At 34.0% G+C, this 23,683-nt stretch overlaps 1 pseudogene; it reads right to left on the bottom strand.

Annotated features, from left to right (window-relative positions):
- Window positions 1–20,463: 20,463 nt before the first annotated feature.
- LOC150015498 (prefoldin subunit 4 pseudogene) lies at window positions 20,464–20,871 on the bottom strand (annotated as a pseudogene).
- Window positions 20,872–23,683: the final 2,812 nt, after the last annotated feature.

A 23,683-nucleotide genomic window follows, 5' to 3' on the forward strand; every position in this document is an offset into this window, starting at 1 on the left:
TGTCATAGCAATTTTTTTATTACTGATTCAATTTCATTATTAGTAATTAGTCTGCTCAGATTTTCTGTTCAGTCTTGGAAAGTTGTATGTTTCTAGAAATGTGTTCATTTCTTCTAGGTTGTCCAATTTGTTAGCATATACATATTTACAGTATGCTTTTATTATCCTTTGTATTTCTGTGGTGCCAGTTATAACTTCCCTTTCATTTCTGATTTTATTTATTTGGGCTCTCTCTCTCTCTCTCTTTCTGATGAGTTTGACTAAGGGTTTATTAATTTTGTTTTTCTCTTCAAAGGATCAACTTGGCCTCTTCATTGTGGAGTGTTGGTTTTCTTTATTGTTATATTTGGGTTCCTTTCTCTTTACTTTTTGTGTATATTTTGTAGGTTTTTGGTTACGATGATTATATATATGGTATATGATATATGGTTTATACTCTATATCAGCAATTTTTAACCCTTTTCACGTCAAGGCACACAAACTAATTACTAAAATTCTGCGGCACACCAAAAATATGTTAGTATTGTGCTGATGTGACAAAAATAGGTACAATTTTGATTAATTCACACCAGACAGCTATGCTGTTGTCATTTTTTTATTTGACAATCTAAGGGAAAATACATCAGTGCCCCTGACTAAATAATAAGGTATTGCATTGATTACACACACACACACACACACACACACATTCTCTTAAGCTGGTAGGTTTTACAGTTGAATGCATTCTAAAAGCACTACATTTTTACTCCTCATAATACTTTATATTTCTGAATTCATATTTCAGTTCTTTTTGTTTTATGTATTTCCTAACTACTTGTTGTAGTTATTATTAATTTTATTTGACATAGTAAAAAAACATGGTCAGCTGGAGTTAGCATTAGTGTTTTTATTATGTATCATGCTGACATATTAGAAAATCCAAAAATCATATACATATCAATAAAATATCTTTAATAATAAAAGCATTTCAATTTTGAAGTAAGTAATATTTAGGAAAATTCAGGAAGCTAGAAAATAATTTAGAAATGAAAATATAGATCTGTATTTCAAACAGGGTATAAAGACATATTGAACAGGAAGAAAATTGAACAAAAAACAAATTCAGTATGATAAAAGACAGTCTATTGCTTTAATGCCAAACAAAGCTATAATCATCATGAAGCATACAATCTTTGATGTGTTACTATGACTTCAGTTGAAGGTATTTAAATATTTCACTAAAAATAGCTAAATATAGACACAGCAACAATTTTTTAAAACCTTTTCTGTTCAAGCAATATTCACATGTTCCTTATTACCTTTTTGAAGGTAGAATATGCTTAGTCCTTTAAAATATGGTTATGCTGTTTAACATTGCAAGAAGAACAAATAATAACACTTCAAAATCATGACAACTGTTTTTAAAATGTAATTGATTTAATTAGAGGACCCAAAGAAAAAAATTTCAGAAAAAAAAAGCAGAAACATTTTACTAGAACATCTTTCACAAATTTAGATTCTAATCCAGTGCTAAAATAATGCTGTGTCAAAATAAAGAACTGATTTTCTGCAAGGGTTGTCTTTGAACTGGTTTTTACTTGTGGAGTTGTTTTGTGTACTAAAGATTATCTACTTGTCAAGATGTCATACTGGAACCCAGATGAGTAGCTGAGAAGCTCATTCTACTTGCCCTCGGGACAGCTAAGCTTTACATTTTTGATGACAATGGAATGCAGTAGTTTATGTCCTGTGTGTGTTGTGCTAAAGCTTCTGTTTGAGGTTTAACTTAATTATAAGGTAAGCATAAAACAGGGGAACACCCTTTAGAACTTTCATTCACTTTTCATTTTAATTTTAAGGCCATGTATCTTGCAAAAACCTGATTTTTTCTCCTGAATTTTAGTTCTATAAACTGTTTATATAAATACTATTTCTAAAACGCAAAATAAGTAAATAAATAAATAAATAAAATAAAGTATTACACTAAGTCACTTTGCTTGTTTTAAAGATATAAACACTGTATTTTTCATTTTCTATTACATTTTAGAATTTAGGAAAACAAAGGGAATCCTGATGGTCTTCTACAGTAGTTCTATGAAAAACTATAAGTCTTAAGGAACTGACTCATTGTGTAAGTTCACTCAGAAATCCAGGGAAAAATGTTTTACCTCCACCAAAAGATACCCTTGCTAATTAAATTTGAAGTCTTTATTATTTTTGAGATTATCATAAGAAGTTCAACTGATATTGTTGAATAAAACAATATAACTTTAATGCAAACTTGTTAAATATTTTATAATGCTTAAATAGTTAAGCAAATAATTTGAAATCAAACCTTGGACATATATGTACACACTACTTGTATATCCATTTTTTCCCCTTGAGAATACATCGTATATTATGCCTATAATAGGGAGAAAACACAGTGTGTATAATGAAAAGATGGTATTGAGTCTACCACTAATTGTATGACTTTGGTGAAGTTTCTACTTACATATGAGATTGGACTAGATATTTAAAATTTGATTTCTAAAAAATTCTATGACTTAAAAAAAAGACAGATTTGTAGGTGGGAAAATAATCTATTACAATTCAGGAAATTTGAATTCTACTGCCCCCCATTTCCTCCTCTTTATCAATTTCTTTCTTGCTTTTCTCCTTACTCTATTCCTCCCCTCCCTCCTGCCTTCCTCCCTCTCTCCCTCTTCTTGCTTCTTTTCTACTTTGTCTCTTCTTATTTCTTCATTTCTCTCTCTTTCTTCTCTTATGGTTCTTTTCTCTTTTCTTCCTCATTCCTCTTTTTATTCTTATCGTTCATTGTTTAGCTTACAGATCCCGCCTTTAGTATAAGTGAATAAATTGTATTAACACAGAGCATGCGTAGGTTATACTAAAAGCTTAAAAGAGAAAATATATAATGATTAAGACACAAGTTAAATGAGTGATAAATATCTTGGACTAGGAAATGACATTTTTTAGAAGAACTATTTAATATATCACTAATGAGACTAAGATCTGGAGATCTGAGTTGAAGGACCTGGGCAGAGAGTGTCAGAGGAGCCTTGTTAAGCAATTAAGATTGAAAATTAGGTTTTGAGATTTAGAATTTTTCAGGCCACAGCCAACCTAGAGGGGACTACATTTTTTTTGAGTCTATCTTTTATTGTATTTTTTCATTACCATATTTTCCCCTTATACCCTCTTCTACCTCCACCCATTTTCCTCCCCCTCATAACCACCACACTGTTGTTCATGTCCATGAATTCTTTTTCTTTCTTGCTCAGTCCCTCTGCCTACTAACACCCCTTCCCCTTAACTGTCATCCTGCTCTTTATGAGTCTGTCTCTATTTTGCATGTTAGTTCAATTTGTTCATTAGATTCCACATATGAGTGAAATCACATGGTATATTTCTTTCTCTGACTGGCTTATTTCACTTAGCATAATGTTTTCTAGGTCCATCCATGCTGTTGCAAATGGTAAAATTTTCTTCTTCTTTTTTTTTTATGGCCAAGTAGAATTTCATTGTGTAAATGTCCCAGAGTTGTTTTATTCACTCATCTCTTGATGGACACTTGGGCTGCTTCCAAATCTTGTCAATTGTCAATAACACTGCCAATGACATATTTCATTGAACTAGAAAAAAAATTCAAAAATTTATATGGAACCATAAAAGCATAGCAACAATGGTCCTGAGAAAGAAGAACAAAGTTGAAGGTATCATGCTATCTAACATGAAACTATACTATAAGGCCATAGCAATCAAAACAGCATAGTACTGGCATAAAAGCAGACATATAAATCATTGGGATAGAACAGAGAGCATAGAAATAAGCCTATACCTTTATTCTAAATTAATATTTGACAGAGGAAGCAAGCACATACAATGGGCTAAAGATAGTTTATTCAATAAATGGTGTTGGTAATATTGGACAGATATATGCAAAAATGAAACTAGACCACCTTCTTACACCACATACAAGAATACATTCAAAATGGATTATGGACTTAAATGTTAGACCCAAAACCATAGAAATCCTAAAAGGACACATAATCAGTAAAATTTCAGATTTTCTCATAGCAATATTTTTTCTGATATATCTCCTCAGGCAAGGGAAACAAAAATATAAACAAATGGGACTACATCAAACTAAAAGTGTTTAGCACAGAAAAAGAAACCATCAGCAAAATAAAATATTGTTGATATTCTCCCACTGAATGGAAGAATATATTTGATGATATATCTGATAAGGGGTTAATATCCAAAATTTATAAAGAACTTATAAAACTAAACACACAAAAAAACAAACAGTCCAATTAAAAATGAGCAAAGGACCAGAATAGACACTTCTTCAAAGAGGATATACATATGGCCAATAGACATGAAAAGATGCTCAATGTTACTAATCATAAGAGAAATACAAATTAAAACCACAACCAGATATCATTTTACACCTGTCAGAATGGCTATCATCAATAAGTCAACAAACAACAAATGCTGACAAGAATGTGGAGAAAGGGGAACCCTTGTGCACTGTTGGTGGGAATGTAGACTGGTGCAGCTACTGTGGAAAGCAGTATGGTGTTACCTCAAAAAGTTAAAAATAGAACTGCATTATGACCCAGTGACTCTACTGAGGGGAATTTATTCGAAGAAACCCAAAACACTAATTCAAAAGAATAGAAGGTGCTGCATTTCTGAAACTCATCTGCTGACAATTCAGTTTCTCTAGAACATTAATCTCAGAAGATAATTATTATTCCATTCACACAGTAAATTTTGTGGGGGCAAAAAGTAAACAATTCCCTAGCCAAATAGAGCAAGTAGGGCAGATAGGAAAGGCGATAATATGTGGTAAAAATTCACAGACCTGATATTGACACTTATGAGCTATTTGACATTAGGAAAGTTTCCTCATGCATAACATGAAGATTATACCAATATTCCATAGGAGTGATGTGAAGGTTAAATGAAGGAACACTGTAAAGGGAATAAATTATATTAATTTATGTATAATTTAGTGCTGAAAATAATGTATGCTCTTCCTTTAGTTTTTCTTCCATCCTCTTTTTCTTCCTTTTGCTTCTAATCTTTTTTCTTACACTTTCAGAAGAAATATAAGTTTCCAGTTAAAAGAGCTTAAAATCCCAATGGTCTGTTGGGTTGTTTGTCAATGTCTTGATGTCCTGGAGGTGGGTGGTTCTTCCAAAGGGCTCTCACCTGAGCTTGGATCCATTAGTAGCCTTCCAGAGTGCTGCCAGGCATTTTAAAGATTATTTAGTCAATCAGTTGCTTTTCTCTCCCTGTGGGCTCTAATGTACTCCCTGGAATTAGATCTTCCCTAGAGCTATCTATTGGCAATGATAGAGCTCACCATCTTTTTCAGAGTGTAGCTCTACCAGGAAGGAACTATATGATTTGGTATAGGAGTACGGGGGAGAACTTATATATGGTTTTTTGCTGCTTATACTGAAAAGCCATTGGGTTAACACTGATTAAGTTTTTTTCTGAGCTGTGTTGTATGATTTCATTATATATATATATATATATATATATATATATATATATACTTTATTATGAGATCTTCCATTGCCTCCTCTTAGTTTAATCAAGATTGACATTTTTATGATCTCAAGAAAATATTTACCTGGGGTACTACATTAAATTGTGTTTCAGAAATACCTGAGGCCCTGACTGGTGTGACTCAGTTGGTTGGGTATTGTCCTGCAAAGTGAAGGTTTGTCAGTTTAGTTCCTAGTCTGGGCACATGCTTGGGATACAGGTTCAGGCCTCAGGCAGGGCTTGTATGAGAAGCAACCAATTGATGTTTCTCCCTCACACTGATGTTTCTCTCTTTCTCCCTTCCTTCCCCTCTCTCTAAAAATAAATAAATAAATAAAATCTTTAAAAAAGGAAATACCTGAGAAGTGAAACTTCATTTAAATCTAGACATTAAATCTAACTGAATGTATCATATCATTTCCAAATCAGTTCAGTTTATGGGGGATAATAATACTCACTATTAGTTTGTAAAGAATGATAAGTACAAATTTTTCCAGATAAATTGCTTGTCATAGGATGATGTTCTAAATCCAGCAGTGTGATATTCAGGAACTAGAACCAGATGATTTTTATTATTGACAAATAAGCAACTGTGATGTTTGGCCTTGGGGAAATGTAGTGGTTCAAGCTAAAAAAGAAAATACAGTTCAAAAGTAGAAGTTGTCCCTGGATACAGTTTATCAAGAAACAATAAATATGCTTGCCATGACAAATCCTTATAACTTTATTAAAACAGTTGTGGGGTCTCTGAATAGTTTCCATGATCCCCATGACCTGTGCAGTAGCTGACACTTGGCAGTCTCTCTGTGGGGCACTGAGAAATCAATACAAGAGACAGCTCAGAAACCAGAAGTGGCTCAAGCCATCAGAGCTCCATGGCCTAGCTTTCCATAAAGTTAGGATGGGCTGCCCACAACCTTCAGACTTCTAAACAAGCTGAAGGGCCACTCAGACTCTCTGGTTCAGCCACTGCACCAACTCATTTGAAAGCTTGAAACATTCTTTTTGTTCTAGGAGGTAAGTGAAGAAAAGAAGAATGAATGCTTAATAAAACACAGTGTCCTTGGAAAATAATCTGGTAGGCAGTCCAACTTCACATGAAAAATGTCATCTATGGAATGGGATAGTACACATTTCGCTAAGATATATCAACTTATTGCCACAGTCAATATTTCAGATTCATAGTGGTGACTTAAATTACTGAAGTTAACTGTCACTGAAGATCCTAAATTAAATTATTTTAAATTTGTAGCAGGCTGCATAATAAGTGGTTAAAAGCATGTTTGCATGTTTCTATGTTTATCTCAAATCTGTCAGGAAAAACAAATCTCAGCTTTGTTTTAATTACCTCTAATATTATTTCTATTCTGGTAACTGAGTACTCTGTGTAGCTGAGAATCAGAGGCCTAAGGACAATATTTCTGAGGTACCTCACCAAGGTAATATAAGTAAGTTACCTGTTAGTGCCATGAAATATAATTAAGCAGATAGTCAACCCAAAGAAACACCTTGAGATGACTTGTTGGAGGAAATTGGCCAAAAGGGTCTTAATACTTTTAACATTCAATGTGACATAGTCAGAATGTCTACTTAATAATATAACTCTATGTCAAGACTTGCTCTGGTTTTCACCTAGTTAAATTTAGCCGATAATTTGTATGACACAGCTCTGGAGGCAGGTGGTCAGGGGGTGGAGGGATTGAGCAAAAAAGAAAAAGGACTCAAGGACATGGACAACAGTGCTGTGATTGTGGGGGAGGGGGTGGAGGGACGGGTGGAGGTGGAAGAGGGTATAAGGGGGAAAAATGGTAATGAAAAAATACAATAAAAATTAGCCAGAACAAAGCAAAATAAAAATAAAATATATTCTGGTGTTGGCCTGGTAGCTCTGTTGGTTAGAGCATCATCCTGATACACCAAGGTTGTGGATTTGATAGTTGGTCAGGGCACATAAAAGAAGCAACCATTGACTGTATAAATAAGTGGAACAACAGATCAATGTTTCTCCCTCCCCCTTTCTCTCTTTCTCTCAAAGCAATAAATACATTTTTAAAAGAATATGTTCTGAATGTTTTTTATGTGAATATTCCAAAAATTTTATCACAAGGTTTAGTTAAAAGCTAAAATATAGCATTTTTTATTATGTAGGTAATTTTTATTGTAGAAAACTGGAAAATATAGAACAGTAGAAAAATAAAAACAACTTGTAATCCTACTATTAAGACATGTCCACAAACTAAGCATATTTACTTATAATTACATGTGTGTGTGTGCACATCACATATACATACATTTTGGACCAGGCTGCATGTAGTAGCTTGTCCCTTTGCCTTTTAATTTTTTTATAAACTAAGTATTATATGCTAAGCATTTCCCCAATCTCAAATATTTTTAAAACATTATTTTTAATGGCCGCAATATATTTTATCATGTGAGTATACCACATTTTACTTATTTTAGATTGTTTAAATTTTTTCCATCTTAGAAATAATCTTGTCATAAATATTTGGGTATGAACATTTTCAAGGCAATATTACTAATTGGTTGTTCAGAATGTTTGTACTTGTGCACATTTTCTCCAGAAGTAGACCTGCCAGTGCTGGTCATGCTGTTCCCTGCAATGATTACCAATTATTATTTTAAGGAGGCAATTAGGGTATTGGTTAAGAGAACAGACATCAGTTCTGCCTCTTAGTAACTGTGTGCTATTTAACAAGTTGTTCAACCTTTCTGTGTATTATTTTTTTCATCTGTAAACTTGGGACTAAAATAACAACACAAATTTCATAGTGTAGTAAGAATTAAATGGGAAAAAAGATTTAAATAAAGCTCTTAATATATGTTCTGGTACATAATAAGTCGTCGTCGTCGGCAGCCGTCCGTCTCGAGAGACGATGGTGTAGCTTCTTAAGAGTCTATCTGCACCGCCGAGAATGGCTGTGCAGTCCGACTCGGGAGTGACACGGTATCTGTCTCCTCCCGTGTTGAATCGACATCTTGTGATGACGCTGGAGTGTCCTCTCCAGTGAAGCTGAAGCTACAGAGCCTGGGCAGGGTGATATGGAGGGTCTGCTGTTGCCCATGCAGCAGACCCCCCCTCTCTTCGCAGCTGAAGGATCCAAGGGAAAGACGGAGTCAATACAGCTTGGCTTCAGGTGCGCCGCAGGAGTTGCCGGTGTTGACTACAACGTCAAACCGCCTTAGGGACTCCGGCTCCGGATTTTCTGTCGGGGTTTACTCCCCTAGCCTTTCCCCTGAAGAGGTATGCCGCAAGGCAGCGGAGGTTTTTTGGAGTCAGAGTTTTCCTTCTCTGATGTGCCCTGACTGGAAGATCGAACCAGCGACACTTAGCTCGCAGGCCGACGCTCAATCCACTGAGCCAAACCAGCCAGGGACGAACATAATAAATACACTGTTAGTATTTACTCTTATTAAAATTGCAAGTGATTAATAATTTGATAGGCAAGATGCTATATCATCAATATTTTGATGTGAATTAATGTATTATTAGTGAATTTAAGCATTGTTTCACATGTTCCTTATTTTTGTATGGTTACTAATCATGTGGTCATGTCCTTTACCTACTGTGGTAGGCATGGAGATGACCCGCCCAAGGAGCTACTTCAAAGGCTTGTTCCTGGAGGAGCTGATTGTACTGTAGCAGACACCCTTCATCTTTCAGCCCCTTTAGTTGCAAAGGTTGAGTAACCAGAGATCACGTTTCTTGCTAATGTGACCACATACAGTGAATTATAGATACAGAGGTCAAAAGGAATGATCATCTTGGCTCAACTTGGGATAGTTCCGAAGCCATTCTAGCTCCAGAGCTCAACCCTTTCCTTTTCCTCCTCCCACCTCCAATGCAGGGTTATGTCAGACTTTTATCAAAATTTTATTCCTTCTTCTTTCTAACCCTTTCTTCTCTAAAGACATTTCCAAAAATCATCTTAAGCACTAAATGTTGTGTCCATATTCTTTTCTGAAGAATCCAAACATGGACACCCATTTTTCTATTGAGATCTATTTTTTTTTTTTTTTGCTGACTTGTTACAGTTTTCTCTACATTAGGCTTATAAACATATGTCCTATTTATTATAAAAACTTTCCTACCTTTTTTGCCATTTCATTATGTTTTAATGTGCTTATATAGAGTATTCAATGCTTGAATTATCATGTTTATGACTGTTATTGTTTTCATGCTTAAAAAAATTCCTATTATAATTTATTCTCAACTCTAAATTATTTGGAGTACCTGTCAAAGATATAAACTTATAATGAAAAAATACATCCCCAAATCAATCAAATGCATAAACACTATTTTGTTAAATAAAATTTTGTCTACTATTACATAGTTTTGAGTTACATTTTTTAAAGTTACATTTATCAATTAACATTATTATATATTCTGATATCTATTTCATGACTATACTTTTCAATTTTGGGCAGTACCACATAGCCTTGATTATTATAGCTTTACAGTATGTTTGTTCATTTTTTAGGTTGCTCTTTTTAAGATATTATTTTTAAGGTACTCTTCTTTCTCAAAATGTTTTCATCTACATTTACACATTGTTTTCCCAAATTAATCTTAGAATCATTTTGTCAAGTTTCTATTCTATTCATCCCTACCCCCCCAAACAAATTCCTATTGGAAGTTTAAATACAATGTTGTAAGCATAAAAATAAACAAGTTATGGTAGGCAAATTCTATTAATTTATTAAAAATATTTGAATTGTACAGTTAAAATGGGTAAATTTTATGATACTTAAATTATACCTCAATGAAAATTTTTAAATGAACTTTTTATTCAGAAACAAACATGTTATATCTTTATTAAAGCCTTCTTTATATTTTTAATACTATTTCAATAATGTTTGTTAGTTGTTTTCACCTCCATCCAGTAGGTTTCACCTATTAATCCTTTTTTTTGGAGGTGGTCTCAAGTGAGTTACTGTGATTGAAAGGCTAGTGTGGCATCTTTCTGATGACCTGCAAAGGGGATGAAATGGCAGTAGGGCCAACAGAATAGTGTTTATTTTTCTACAGGGGTCCCAAACACCAATGTCTGTGGGGCTGGGCAGGGCACATGGATGTGTAAAGCAGCTTGAGGGAGGCAATAGAGCATGTGAGAGGTGATGGAGACTGGGTACCTCCAAAAAGATATGCCACTTTAGACTTTTTGAAGAACACAGTACTAGCCAATAAAAACAGCTTCATCGTTAACATTCAGTCCACTGTTTTTCAATCATTTTATGGTTACCTGAAATTCATATTGAACCACCTACCTTGAGAATTGATCTGTAATATAGCCATGAAGGGAACAAAAGTTCATCACAGCACATAGTAACTCCTGAATTGAAGTAAGCTGTGTTAGAGAAGCCTGTGGAGAAATGCCAGCTCAGTCCAATTCACTCTCTGTAGTTATTTATTTAAATTGACATATATATTTCTTTTCTTTTCTTTTCTTTTTGCCCATACTTTGCCCAATGGCTTAGTGAAGAAATAAACATTAGTTCATTTAAGTGGGTTTGTATTAGTTGGCTTTTAATAAAAAGGGCTTGTATTATAAAATGATACACATGCTCACTAAATAAAAAAAACTATTGATGGGTATTACTAAAATGCTTATTTTCTTACAAAAAAATTAATACAGCTACTTAATACATTATTATTACAATTATTTTTATGGTAGGTATTCCAATTGATCTAATTACTTGAATTGTATGTTTGCCTTGAAAAAATTATATAAGTAGAAAATATGTTGTTAAATGTTTTCCTGGGTAATAATGGTCTTAAGCTTCTATTTTATTCTATTATGTGAGATGTTTCATGAAATTGGTTTAAATAAATGACACCATTAGCCAAATATTGTCTCCAAATTATTGTAAAATTAAAGATTTTAAACTTTATGTTAGGATTCACTTTCTACCAAAATTTCTCATTCCCTAATAGTACCTTAATAAATACCCCAGTCTCTCTTTATTAATCACAACTCTAATAGATTAATTCTTATCAATTAATGATGTTTTGAGGCAAATTTCATAACCATTACAAGAAGTTGTAGAGAAGTTTAAAAGTGTTTGGCTAAAGTTATACACAATTTGCTAACACAAAAAAGCATTGGCAACAAGTCTTGTGCTGTTTTAATTATTAAAAAGGATATAAATCATTGTCTTAATAAAATCCTAAATATTTCAACCTAGAGAAACACACAACATCATCATCAACCATCACTACCACCTAACAACTCTTCATTGATTGCCATTTTAAAAACTCAAAACGAGAACTCTCCAACTGAATGAGATCTTGAGGTTTCCCCATAGAAGTCCTCCATTACCTACTAAGACACAAAGTCAGTCCAGCCTTAATAATTAGTATTCTTTTCTGATGACATCTTGATGGCCTATTTTTTTTTCATAAAGAGACTTTCTTCCAAAAATACTTTCAGGCTATAAATCAGCTGTTAGCTGTCAGTAGCACAGCTGTTTCTTCCTCTTTCTCTGAGTTAAACATTATTCCCTAAGTAAAAAATGAAGAGTTCTTAATCACAAAGGACTTGGCACATTTTAGAATTTAACAAGATGGCATCATAATTAATTTTAAAAGATATAACAAATATTTTGTCAGGTCACTTTGAATAAATGAAAATTTCTAGATAGTAAAATTTATTGTTTTTGCTTTACTAAGTATAAATTTTGAGGTTTTTGTTTTATTTATTATATACTAAATGTGAATTCTGAGAATTTTTTATTTATTTTAATTTACTGTCACATTTGATAAAATGTGACAAGAAGTTGGTTGCTAGAGCATACGCAAGAAGTTTGCTATCCCAGCTGATGGGAATTTTAATTATGATGGGGAATAGATGATGTCTAGGGTTGGGAATAGAATTTCCCTTCACTTGCAGCATTCTGAAAAACTAATACTGCAGTTCTAAGATACTATCGTCATTACTATTTTTATAGTGGAAAGAGTGAGAAAATTCAGGGAAGCAAGAATTAAAACATCATTCTTTGTAGCTGATAAAATCCAATAAGCTCTGTACCAAGTACAATGCAAAAGAGCAAATAACTCTGAAGTGCAAAGAGATTTTAGTTCACAAGGAATAACAAATAAATCTATAAAACATGCACCAAAAACAGCATGAATGTGATCATAAGCATCCTTAATATTTTCATTGTTTTGATATTGATTTTTGTTTTTGATGCCTTGAGACTTCCAATTTTAGAAATAATTATTTTTACTACTTATTTTTATGCACTAAAGTAAGCACTTCATACATATTGTATCATTTAATCCTTTTTTATTTTTTTTGGAGATGAGTAAATGAAGCTTAGAGAGATTAAGTAGCAGCTAGTAAATAGTATAGGTCAGATTCAAATTTAACTCCATTTTCTCTTTATATAAGAAGGATATTTAAAACATATATTTACTTCTTAAAAAGTCTAACAAAATTTTATTAGACTCTGGCAACAGAGAATATATATTAGACAGAAGGATATATTTACTGAGCAAAACTGACTAATCTATGCAAATATAGAATCAAGAGTTTCTTTTATTAATATGATAGATTTGGTTTTTAAATATCACAGTACTTAATTCCAAATATGTATTCAATGATCTATTTGAGCTTTTGTTTTTGTTTTTAAATCATGGTAAAATTGCCATTGACTTTATTCAGAAATATAAATTTTAATTATTTTTTAACATTTGTTGTTTATAGATATACTGTTTAAAAATCTTTGAATTTAGCTATTTATTTTTTATTTTGAATAAATCTGAGATGTAACATTGGTGAGTTTAATGTGTTAGAGTGTTACTTGGCATATTTATATATTGTAATATTGTCAATATAGAGATATTTAATGAGTTACATAATTATAGTACCTTTTCTATATTCATTATACTGTGCATTAAATGTCTATGGCTTATTTACTACTTGTTGTAAGTTTGTATCCTTAAACAATTTTACTCTTGTCTATCCATCCATCCCTGGTAACCTCCATTTTATTCTCTATTTTTTACAGGTTTACCTTTTTTTAGATTCCACATATACATAATGTCATATAACACTTGTCTTTCTCTGTCTGATTAATCTCATTTAGTAAAATGTGCTCAAGGTCCTTTCTAATCACTGAATAATATTTTATTATGTATATATGTACCATATTTTAAAAAATCCATTCCTCTATTGATGGGCTACCATATCTTGGCTATTGTGAATAGTGCTGTGGTAAATAAAGGAGTGTATATATCTTGTCAAAATCCTGTTTTCATTTTCTTTGCATAAATACCCAGAATCAAAATTGCTGTATTGTATTGCATCTATTTTTAATTTTTTGAGGAAACTCTATATGGTTTTCCATAACGGTTGGGCTAATTAACATTCTTTTTCACCACATTGTCACCAGCACTTGTCATCTCTTATCTTCTTGAGGATAGATATTCTAACAGGTGAGAGGTAAGATCTCATTGTTGGCCATTTTGATGTCCTCTTTGGAAAGTGTCTCTTTAGTCCCTCTGCTTACTTGTTAATCCAATTGTTTGTTTTGTTGTTATTAAGTTGACTGAGTTCTTTTATACATTTTGAGTATTATCTGAAATATGGTTTCCAAAACATTATATAGGTTGTGTTTAATTCTGTTGTTACTTTTGCTGTGCAGGAGCTTTTAAGACTGATGTAGTCCCATCTGCTGATTTTTTGTTTTGTTTTGTTTTGTTTTTGGTGTCATACTAAAAAATAATAATTTTCAAGATCAACATTGAGGAGTTTCTTCCCTATGTTTTTACTAAGAGTCTTATGGTATCAGGCCTTATGTTTAAATTTTTGATAGATTTCAAGTTACTTTTACTGAGTGGTGTGAGATAGGGTTCTGATTTTATTGTTCTGTTGGTGTTTCTATAGTTTTCCTAGCAGTATTTCTTGAAGAGACTACCCTTTCACCATTGGGTATTCTTGGCTCCCTTGTTGAATATTAGTTGACTGCATATACCAGCATTTAATTTGGGCTCCCTGGGTCTGCTGCATGGGCAACAGCAGACCCTCCATATCACCCTGCCCAGGCTCTGTAGCTTCAGCTCCACTGGAGAGGACACTCCAGCATCATCGCAAGATGTCGATTCAACACGGGAGGAGACAGATACCGTGTCACTCCCGAGTCGGACTGCACAGCCATTCTCGGCGGTGCAGATAGACTCTTAAGAAGCTACACCATCGTCTCTCGAGACGGACGGCTGCCGACGACGACGGAATTTGGGCTCCCTATTCTGTTCCACTGGTTGAAGTGTCTATTTTTGTGCCAGTGCCATATTGTTTTAATTACTATGGATTTGTAGTATGCAGTTGACTCTTAAACAAAGAAGGTTTGAATTGCAATGGTCCACCCATATACAGATTTTAAAAATATTTTTAAATAATTTTCTTTTTTATTAATTTTAAATATTATTTAAATAAAAATGGGGTTTATAACATATAGAAGTAAAATATTTGAAAAAATAACACAAAGGCTGGGAGGGAAAAATAGAAATAAACTGCTATATGATTCTTTTAAAAATTATTTACTTATTTGTTTGTTTATCTGTTTATTTGTTTTTAGAGAGTGGGGAAAGAAAAAAAAGAGGGAGTGAAACATCACTGTGTTGTTGCCTCTCACTCGCACCCTTAATTGGGGACCCGATGTGCACTGACTGGGAATCGAACCAGTGACACTTGGCTCATAGTCCGATGCTCAATCCACTGAGCCACAGAAGCCAGAGCTGATTTTTATATTGTACTTTAAGTCACAGCCAGGGCTGATTTTTATATTGTATTTTAAGTCTTATAATATTACTTGAAAGTTGACTGTAATAATTAAAAGATGTACACTATAAAACCTTCAAGCAACTACAAAAAAACTCAAAACAAAGATTTACAGCTGAAAAGCTAACAAATGGAATAAAACAGTCATTTAAAAGACAAATGAATTTTTAAAAAGTTGGAAATAAGGGAACAAGAACAGACTAATCAAATAGAAAACAAACAGCAAGATGGTAGATTTAAACTCAAGATTATAAAATATTACAACTAGTGTTAGTAGTTTAAACACTATATTAAAAGGTGAGATTGACAATTTGGATAAAAAAGACCCAACTACATGTTGCCTATAAGAAATCCACTTTAAATATAAAAAACAAATAAAAGTAAAAGATAAAAGAACTATATCATATTAGCTCTCAGAAGAGGGCTGAAGTAGTTATATTGATCTCATACAGAGTAGGTTTCTGAAGATATAACAATCCAATGAAGGGAATAACAGATGTCAGAAATAAATGAAGAAAAATGTGATTGAACTGCAAGAGAAAAGAAAAATACACAACTAGAGATTTCAGTACTAGTTTCAATAATTATAGAACAATTAGGTGGAAAATTCACAAGACAATATGGGAACACTGTCAACTAATTTGATCTTACATTTACAGAACACTCCTCTCAACAAGAGCAGAATACACATTCTTTTAAAGAGCACATCGTACATTGATCAAATCAGACCATATTTTGGACCATAAAACAAGTTTTTCTAAATTTAAGATAACTCAAATCTTACAGAATATGCTCTCTGAAAATCAAAGTGAATTGGAAATCAATAACCAAAAGAATTCCAGAAAGGTCCTCAATATTTGAATACTAAATAATATAATTCTGTATATCCCATGGGTCAAAAAAAAAATCAAGATTGAAATTAGAATGAAAATCAAAATGTGATGCATCAATATTGCGGGATATGGCTAAAGTGGTGCTTAAAGACTAATTTATAGCTGTGAATGCTCCATATTAGAACAAAGAAAAAGCTTAAGTCATTGGCTTCTGCTTCTATCTTAAGAGACTAAAAGAAGTGCAAACTAAAACTAGAGTATGCGGATGTGAGAAAATAATAAATATGTTGGCAGAAATCAATCAAATAAAATTTATATAAAAAGAGAAAATTAATTAGACCAAAATGTGCTTCTTTGCATGGATCAGAAAAATGGATAAACTGCTATCCAGACTATTCAGAACAAAGAGAAAGATAACACAAATTAGTAATACTAGGAGTTTTACAGCAGACATAGATATAGATGCTACCTATGCTAAAAGGATAATAAAATAATATTGTGAAAAATGTATGCCCCAATTTTGATAATTAAGAGTAAATAAACAAAAATATTAGAAAACATACACTACTAAAATTTGGAATTCACTCTAGAATAATAGAAATTCAGAATAGCTTTGTCTATAAGATAAATCAAATTCATAGTTTAAAATTTTCCCACAAGAAAAGCTCCAGGCTGAGGTAGCTTCACTTGGGAATTTTACAATTTTTTAAAGAAGAAATAATACAAAGTCTCCACAATAGTTCCAGAAGATAAGATAGAACACTTGCCAACTCATAATATGAAAGCAGCATTACCCAGATACCAAAACCAGAAAAAATATTAGAAGAAAGAATATAGACCAATACCATTCATAAACATTGATCCAAAAATACTTTAACAAAATTTTATGAGAGAATCCATTAACATTTTTTTAAAAAGATAATAAAACATGACCAAGTGAATGGTTCTGGGAATAAAAGGTTGATTTAACATTTGAAAATCAATTAATCTAATTCTTCACATTAATGGACCAAACAAAACAAAACTTATAATCATTTTGATAGATACTGAAAAGCCATTGACAAAATTAAATATTCATTACTGATAACAATTCTCAGCAAACTAAATAAAAGGAAAATTTCTCATTCTGGTAAAATAATATATGAAAAATCTACATGTAAATCATCTTTAATGATAAAGTCTGAACACTTCCCCCTTAAGATCAAGGCAAGAGTATTCTCCTTTTTCACAACTTCTATTCAACATAGCACTGGATGTCCTAGCCAAAGCTATTATCAGTACAATATAAAAGACATCAATTTGGAATGGAGGAATTGAATGTTGTCAGTATTCCTGGATGGTAAGATTGTCTATGTAGAAAATCCTACAGAATTTACAAAATTTCTTTTCTAGAAACAAGAAGTGAGTCCAGCGAGGTTGTAGGATTCAAGGTCAATAATAGAAATTTAGTATTATTTTAATATACTAGCAATGATCAATTGGAAATTGAAATTAAAGTAATACCATTTTAAAAATCATCAAAATGAAATATTTAAATTATACAAAAGTGTTTAAGGCTTATACATGGACAACTACCAAATATTGTTGATATAACCTTTACAAATACAAATTATTTGAGAAAACTAAGAACAATGTTTTGGTTGAAAACATAATATTCTTAAGATGTCACTTTCCTTACACTTACCTATAGATACAGTAAAATCCCAATAAAAATCCTACCAGGCATTATGTGGAAAGGAGAATGACCTAGAAATGACAAAAATAATTATGAAAAGATAGAACAAACTTGGAGGACTTCAATATCTGCTCCCAGATACTATATTACATTATCAAATGATGTGGCATTGGTGTGAATGTAAGGAAACAGATTGAGGAAACAGAATAAATAAGCCAGATAAAAGCTCAAACATACATAATCAAATACTACCTATGCTAAAAGAATAATAAAATAATTTTTGTTAAAGTATATTTCATTGATTATGTTGTTACAGTAGTCCTTTATCTTTCCCTTTGCTCACCTCTGTCCAATACCCCCCTTCACTTCAGCAATCTCACCTCCCTTAGTTCATGTCCATGGGTCATAAATATAAGTTCTTTGGCTTCACCATTTCCTATATTATTCTTAACTTCCCCCTGTCTATTTTGTACCAACCGATTATACTTAATCTCTTCACCATTTCCCCATTTCTCCCTCTTCCCTCTCCCAGTTGATAACCCTCCAAATGATTCCCATACCTATGATTCTGTTCCTATTCTGGTTTGCTTAGTTGGATTTTGTTTTTATTTTTTAGATTCAGTTGTTGATAGTTGTGAGTTTGTTGTCATTTTAATGTTCATAGTTTTGATCTTCTTTTTCTTATTCCTTGACATTTCATATAATAATAGCTTTGTGATAATGAACTCCTTTAGCCTCATCTTGTCTGGGAAGCACTTCATCTGCCCTTCCATTCCAAATGATAGCTTTGCTGGATAGAGTAATGTTGGTTGTGGATACTTGCTTTTTATCACATTGAACACTTCTTGCTAGTTTCTTCTTGCCTGCAAAGTTTCTTTTGAGAAATCAGCTGCGAGTCTTATAGGAACCCTTTGTAAGTAACTCTCTGCTTTTCTCTTGTTGCTTTTAAGATTCTCTCACCTTTCACCTTTGGCATTTTAATTATGATGTGTCTTGGTGTGGTCCTCCTTGGGTCTAGCTTGTTTGGGACTCTCTGTGCTTCCTGAACTTGTATGTCTATTTCCTTTACCAAATTTGGGAAATTTTGCTTCATTATTTTTTCACTTAAGCTTTCAATTTCTTGCTCTTCCTGTTCTCCTTCTGGCACCCTTATAATTCGGATGTTGGCACGTTTAAAGTTGTCCCAGAGGTTCCTAAGCCTCGCCTCATTTTTTTCAGTTCTCATTTCCTCATTCAATACTGGTTGACTCTTTTTTTTCTTCCTTATATTCAAAATATTTGATTTGAACCCCAGTTTCTTTCCCTTCACCATTGGTTTCATGTGGATTTTCCTTTGTTTAATTTAGCATATTCTTCACTTCTTCCCTTACGTGTTTGCCATACTTAAACATATCTATCAAGCCTGTGAGCATCTTTGTCACCAGTGTTTTGAACTCTATACCTGTTAGGTTGGCTATCTCCTCGTCACTTAGTTTTCATAGTGGAATCTTGATTTGTTTCCTCTTTTGGATCCTACTTCTTTGTATGCTCATCTTGACAGGCTCCTGTGCTTGTTTGCCTCTGTGTCTTAGATAGAGCTGTCAGACCTATTACATTGAAGGGGCAGAGCTTTAGGTATTAGTCAGTAACAAGTGATCTGTTTCACCATGTTGTGGTGCTGTGTGAGGGGGAGGGGGCTGAGAGGGAACAATGCCACTCGCTCAGCACTTACACCTTTACCAGGCACTTCTCCCACTTCTATATGGGACTGGTGCCTCTCTAGCTATTGCTCTGGCCTTCCTTCCCAGAGTGGATGGGTCTGTGGACATTCTAGGACCGTGGGGGCCCTTTAAACAAGTGGACTCTACTGAGAGACTGGCAGTTTCTTCCTCCGCCCCAACCCACGCTGGTTTTCCCAGTCAGAGCAATTAGGCTTTATTTTCCCTGGCGCTGGGACCGTAAGATGTGCAGTAGGGCCTGGTGCTGGGAGTGCTCCTCAGGTGTCCCTCCCTAGTTTTTAAAACGTGTGATTGTGCTTTCTGCTGGCCTGCAGCTGCTGCTGCCACCATATCGCGTCCTCTCCACCCCTCCTACCTGTCTGGATGAGTATTTCTTTATATCTTTGTTTGTTGGACTTCTATGTAGCTCAATTTTCTGGAACTTCTGGTTGTCTCTAGTTTTAAGGTAGTTGTATTCCTTCTTAGTTGTAGAGGGAGATGTAGCATGTCTGTCTAGGCCTCCATCTTGGCCAAAAGTCCTTTTTCTTTGGATTAGAAATTTCTGGAGTCATTTCCTCATCTCTAAATAGCAACTGAAATAAACACATAAACAACAGGATACAACTGTTAAATTTTTTATAAAGTTTGCAACCAAAATTATAAATGATAATATTGAAAAATAAAAGATTGCTTAACAATTTTAATAATGACATATAGTTCTTACACTTGATATAATTGTTAGGTAAAACACCTAGATGAATACCATCTTCTTTTAGAAATATAAAATAAATAAGATGTGAAAATAGACGTTTCCATTAAACAAATTAAATTTAAAAATTTTTTGCTTTTCTTATCATTTTCCTTATCACTTAAACAATATTTAAGTTTATTAAAAATTTTAAAGTATTATAAAATGTTTAGCTTTCATCAGCTTCATGAATTATGTTTCTCCCAAATTCTGCATATAACTGAACTTTCAAATCTGCTAACATCTGCCCAATGGATTCCACTCTGGATCCTAAGGTGTCAATTTCTTTTGGAAAATTTTCTTTTCTTCTTCTATCATTTCTTGTGTTTATTCTTGAGAATGGCTAATGAAAACAACACCAATACTAATACCTTAGTGTTATCACACAGTCATCATATGCAAGCATGATGTCCTCGAAAGCATCTTCTAAATTTTGCAGCTGTTTCCTTTTTACGTCTATTTCTTCCTTCAGCTCTGTGATTCTACTTACATTCCATGTAAATCTGTTTATCTTTTGTTGATCTTCAAATGTAACATTGAAATCTTTTGCAGCCTCCTTCTTCATGGTGGCCACCATCTTGGTAGAATGATTTTTAGGAAAGACGATTCAGTGGAGAAAGAATAGTATTTCCAACAAATGACACTGGAACAATTAGAAAGCAACATGCAAAATAAACCAAAAATAATAAAACTTGATCCATTCATGGCAACACATAAAAATTAATTAAAGTGTTACAAGGACCTCAATGCAAAACCTATAAATATAAGAAACAACAGGAAGTAAACATAAAAGACTATCTTTGTTATCTTAATTAAGCAATGGTTTCTTAAACACAACATTAATAGCATAACCCAAAAAAGAAAACCAAGTAATATTTGACCTTTATTAAAACTAAGAAATTTGGGAGCTCCAGACTGGTAGAGAGCTCCTGGGTAGGAGAGCGCTGCATTGGCCGACAACCCTAGAGTCCTGCAGAACAAAGGGACGGTCTTGAGACAGGGAGAGAGGTAGGGCGTGCAGGCATATAGGTGGGGAAGAGATCAGAAGCTGTAGCCTAGGAATAGAGACACACTGGAGGCAGGGAGGGGATTGCTGGCAGGCGCAGGCTGGTCCAATGGTGGGAAGGCACAGCTGGACAAGCCTGAGGAGGGCTGAAGGTGCCACAGGAGGGGACAACTAAATGCAGCTCACAACAGAGTGGTGGTAGGCCCACGAATAAAGGACTAGCAATCCTAGAATCAACCAGGACCTTCCCACAGCCAGCCAACCAACCAGAAAAGATTTGAAACCCATGGAATTTTGAATAGGGGCAGACCCAGGAAGGAAGGAAGGAAAACCAAAAAACGAACAAACAAATAAACAAAAAACAGAGACTGTGCCCAAAAGTTGAATTGAGTTAAAATCATCTCATTCTTTTATTTCTTACTCTCTCTCTTACTGACCCTCCCGTCCTTTCTTATTCTCTCTTCTCTTCTCTCCTCCTCTTCCCTCCCTTCTCTCCCTTTAGCATGTCTCCCCTTCATCCTATTCTTTGTTAATTTTTAAATTTCAAGTTCTTTCCCATTCCTTTCTATTCCCTTCTTCTTATCTCCTTCCCTCCCCCCCTTATTCTCATCCTCCCTCCGTTGCCTTTCTCTCTCTTTCCTTCTTCCATGCTAAGCACTTTCAATTTTATTAAATTTCTTTCTTTATTTTGTCCCCTTCCCACTCCATTTGTTTTTCTTTCTTCCCTTTCCCTTATTTTCCTTCTCTCCCTATATATACTTTCTTTCTTTCTTTCTTCCTCCCTATTCCACTTTATTTTCTAATCTTTTAATTTTTAAATTTTAATTCTAATCTATTCTCCTCCCTCTTCACCATCCCCTTCTTACACTTTTTCTCTTTCCTCCCCATCCCTTCTCTCCTTTCTCTACCTCTTGTATTTCTCTCCATCCTATCTTTTGTCAACTCTTCAATTTCAATTTTTTCCTCCCTACATCTCCTCTTCCTCTCAATTTCCTTCCCTCCCCCATATTCTCTCCCTCCCTCATCCTCTTCTTTCTTCCCTTCTTTCTTTCTAAGTACTTTTAATTTTATTAATATTTCTCTTTATTTTGCCCCCTTTCCCTCTTCATTCATTTTTTCTTCCCTTTCCCATCTCTTACTCCTCTCTCTATATATTCTCTCTTTCTATCTCGCTATTTTATATCATGTTTTAATCTTCAAATTTAAAAAAAAATTTAATTCATTCGCCCCTCTTCTCCCTCCCCTTCTTCTTTCGTTCTCTTTCCTACCCTCCTCTTCTCTACTTTCTCTTTCTCTTTCCTCTCTCCCTTCCTGTCCTGATATTTTCTACTCTGTATTTTTATTCTTGAAAAATTCTTTCTCAAACTGTTTCCTACCTTCTAACCCCCTCAGCCCTCTGCTTCAATTTTTGGCTGTCTGTCTACCTGGATGTCTGTTGTGTCTATCCTCCCTTCCACACTAAACATATAGCATATACCTATTATATAATCTTAATACTATACACTTCCACTTTCTCACTACATACTATAACCCTCTCCTCCTTTTCAAACATACAGTGTAAATGTTAATTGCTGTCTTGCATAGCCTTGATCCCAATTGCTAATATTATTACTCTATCACCTTCCCTCTAAAGAATTACCCTCCCTTCATTTAAAACAACTCCTATCTGTTTCTCCTATGAAATAAGAGTCCCAATATCTCCACAAGTATATTAATACGGGCTCATTTGCAACCTATAGTGAGATTGTAGTTGGGGGAGATATTGGAGGATGTGGGTTTCTTGCCTGAGTTGTGTCATTACATTTTAACAGCACCTCCACAAAAGATCTCAAGACAAGGTGGGCAGAGTGACTCTCAATCAACTAACCAGAGGAAAAGACTCACCAAAGAATAGCTGAAATAAAACCAGACAGATTAAACAAATAACATAAAGGACAACACAGACAGAGATCCAAGATGGCGGAGGAGTAAGTGGAAGCTACACTAACCTCCTCCCAGGACCTGTCTGGATTTACAACTTAATTTTGGAGAAATCATCTGGAATAACCAAACGAACAGCAGCTGGAAAAAAATCCTATAACCATGGAGAGACAGAAAAGGCCACAACATCACAACGTGACCGGTAGGGAGTGTGGAGACATGGAAGGGCTGGCTGGGCTCCCACAGGTGGCAGCTGAAGGGACTGAGAAACAGCTTAGCAGCTGGGGGTTCTTCCTGAGAAGGGCAGAGTCTAAACCCCCAGCTGGGATTCCCAGTCTACAGCAACAGAGTGGAAAGTAAAATAGTATCCAAATGTGAAAAGTGAAAAGCCACAGGGTTTCTTGCTAGCCAAAGAGAAACAGCAGGAGGAAAAGAGCTCTTAAGTGAATCACATGCAAAAATA

This window comes from Furipterus horrens, unplaced genomic scaffold (genome assembly GCF_987537825.1).
Source record: "Furipterus horrens unplaced genomic scaffold, mFurHor1.1.pri manual_scaffold_3, whole genome shotgun sequence".
Lineage (NCBI taxonomy): Eukaryota > Metazoa > Chordata > Mammalia > Chiroptera > Furipteridae > Furipterus > Furipterus horrens.